The following is a 3,548-nucleotide window of genomic DNA, read 5'->3' as shown; positions in this document are numbered from 1 at the left end:
TTACATCGCAGAAAATCAATATTAAACGGAGTCCAAACAACGCAAAACTTTTTGTGGACCAGAAGACTCCCGATGGGCCAAAGCAGCACCTGGGGGGTGCCCCGAGGGGGGCACAACCCACCAGGGCACGCCAGGGTCCCCTGGCACGCCCAGGTGGGCAGTGCCCACCTCGGTGGCCTCCCGTACCCCTTCTTTGCACTATAAATTCTCAAATATTCTGAAACCCCTCGGGGTTAACCTATATCAGAAGTTTCGCCACCGCAAGGCTTTGTAGGCACCAAAAACCAATCAAGACACTTTCAGGCACCTTGCCGGAGGGGGGAATCATCTCCGGTGGCCATCCTCATCATCCCGACGGCCACCATGATGAGGAGGGAGTACTCCACCCTCGAGGTTGAGGGTTTGTACCAGTAGCTATGTGTTTAATCTCTCTCTCTCTCTCTCGTGTTCTTGAGATGTCACGATCTTGATGTATCGTGGGCTTTGTTAATATAGTCGGATCATATGGTGTTTTCCCCTCTCTATCTTGTTGTGATGAATTGAGTTTTTCCCTTTGATATTTTTTTGTTATAGGATTGAATACTTTTATGGATTTGAGGACACTTGATATATGTCTTGCAATTGTATACTCGTGGTGACAATGGGGTATCCTATTGATTCACTTGATATATGTTTTGGCACTAACTCGCAGATTCTCGAGGTGACATTGGGGTAATCTATGCATAGGGGTTGATGCATGTTCTTGTCTTTGTTTCTCCGGTAGAAATCTTGGGGCACTCTTTGAAGTTCTTTGTGTTGGATTGAATATTATGAATCTGAATTTGCTTTGGTGTTATTTTAGTATGAACTCTTGTTAGATCGATAGGAAAGAATAGCTTCATGTTATTTTAGTACGAACTCTAGGATAGATTGATCGGAAAGGATAGCTTTGAGGTGGTTTTGTACCCTACAAACAATTCCGTCTTATGTTCTCCGCTAGATAGGAACTTTGGTGTGATTCTTCGTTGCACGTTGAGGGACGGTTATATGATCCGAGTATATTAGCATTGTTGAGAGATTGCACTAGCGAAAGTACGGACCCTGGGCCTCATTTTTAAGCATTGCAATGCCGTTTTTGTGCCCATTTACTATTTGCTACCTTGCTGTTTTTCTTTATTCAGATTATAAAAATACATTTCTACCATCAATATTACACTTTTATCACCATCTCTTCGCCGAACTAGTGCACCTATATAATTTTCCATTGTATGGTGTGTGTTGGGGACACAAGAGATTTCTTGTATTTGGTTGCAGTTTTTTTTGAGAGAGACCATCTTCATCCTACACCTCTCACGGATTGGTAAACCTTAGGTCATCCACTTGAGGGAAAATTGCTACTGTCCTACAAAACTCTGCGCTTGGAGGCCCAACATGTGTCTACAAGAATAAAGTTGCGTAGTAGATATCAAGCTCTTTTCTGGCGCCGTTGCCGGGGAGGTGAGTGCTTGAAGGTATATCTTTAGATCTTGCAATCGAATCTTTTAGTTTCTTGTTTTATCACTAGTTTGGTTATAAAAAGAAAAGTACAAAAAATAGAATTGAGGTTGAATCATGTTATTGACCATCTTTATAATATCTTTCATGAAAATGATAGTTCGGAAAATTGTGCTCAATTGTTAGAAGAAGAAGTCAATAAAATGTTTGGCACAAAATATTTGAATGATGAGCATGAATGCAATGTTGTTAGTATAAATTCTTTGAATATCCAAAATGCTAATGATGATTGCACAAGTCATGAAAAAAGTGTTTCTTATAAGCATGTCAAGTTTTGCGGAGTGAATTGGGAATGCATTTGCACACCAAAAAGGGAAGATAGATTTTGTAAGAAGCATAAATATTTAGAAATGAAAAAGTTGCAAGAGAGGCTAGAAGATTGTGCTGAAAGATGTCATATTTTTCGCCATCCTTGTGAACTTTGCAATGAACGTGGTCATTTAAATCTCCAATGCAAATTGTTTCATGATCAAATCGTGCCCAAAAATTGTGATAACTTGATTTCCCTTGAGCATCATAAAGAGCTTAGTCTTATTTTGGGGTATGAAGAAATTAAACGTATAACTAAGGGTTTTCCAAATCCCGAGAGATTTCTTGATTTTGATCTAGAGGAAATTTATATGTTTTGTGTGGTAAATTGCATTGAGAATCCTTATATTGCCAACTATCTAAATACAAGAAAACAAATGGAATATGAAGAGAGTACTAATGAAAGGGAAAATATTTCCCATTACCCTCCTAGTGTTTATTATGATGAATCAGGTAACGAGGAGGAGCTTCCTATCCAATCAATCTCTTCAACAAAAAGCCTGAAAGAATTAATTAAACCCACACATGATGAGGTGAAGAAGAAGAAAAGAAGAAACAATAAAGATAAAAAGGTATGTCTCCCAAACAATGTTGCTCCTACCATTGTGCCTCATGAAAGTGAATCAAATATGTTAATGGAGGATGATGATATTGAGCATAATTTTGTGATACCTACTACTTTATGTAATGATTATGATTGGGAAGTCAACGATATCAATTATGATCTTGAAAATCTTTTTAGCACCTGCTTGGAAGAATATGATAATAATGTTTGCTATAATATTGGTGCCATTCATGCTATTGATAAGAATGATTGTGATGTTATGCAAAACCACAAGCTTGGGGATGCTATGTTTGAAGATTTATTTGCTGGAAATAATGTTTGCCCTAAGCTTGGGGATGCTTTGCTTAATGAATATGATCCTTTGATTCCTTCTACTTTCGATAAGAAAATTTACTATGACGATAGCATGCCTCCTATTTATGATGATTACATTGATGAAAGTGGGTTTGGAAGAGTGTCAACTCTAGGTAGTAGTGATCCCACTATTTTGGAGGGTGCTGAATCTTATTACAATATTGATGAAAGTGGATTTGGAGAGGTCATGACTTTATTTAGTGATACATCCACTATTTTGGAAGAGTTTTCAATTGACTATGACAATAAAGTTGCTATCTATGATGATCATTATGATGACATGTACGCCATAAAGAGTGATAAATCTTCTATGCTTGTGCATCATGAAAAGAGTGTTGTATGTGATAATTATATTGATGAATCCATTCATGATGTTTCTGAAAATTATTATGAGGGAGGAACTTATGCTCTTACATATCTCAATAATATCAAGTTTCTTCTCTATGTGTTGATTGCTTTGAAGTTGCACTTGTTTTGCCTTCCTATGATAGTTGATTCTTGTTCCCATAAGTTGTTTGCTCACAAAATCCCTATTCATAGGAAGTGGGTTAGACCTAAATGTGCTAGTCATATGCTTCATGATGCTCTCTTCATGTTTCAATTCTTATCTTTTATGCGAGCATCATTGAAATCATCATGCCTAGCTTAAAAGGCATAAAAGAAAAGCGCTTGTTGGGAGACAACCCAACACTTTTACCTATTGTTTTTATGTGTTCACATGATTATGCTACTGTAGTAATCATGTTTTATTTCTTTTTTCAATAAAGTGCCAAGGAAAGCCTTTAGA

The sequence above is a fragment of the Triticum urartu genome, chromosome 3A (genome assembly GCF_056163025.1).
Source record: "Triticum urartu cultivar PI428250 chromosome 3A, HENAU_Tu73, whole genome shotgun sequence".
Lineage (NCBI taxonomy): Eukaryota > Viridiplantae > Streptophyta > Magnoliopsida > Poales > Poaceae > Triticum > Triticum urartu.
The sequence above is the reverse complement of the archived record's forward strand: the minus strand, read 5'-3'. Positions refer to the sequence as shown.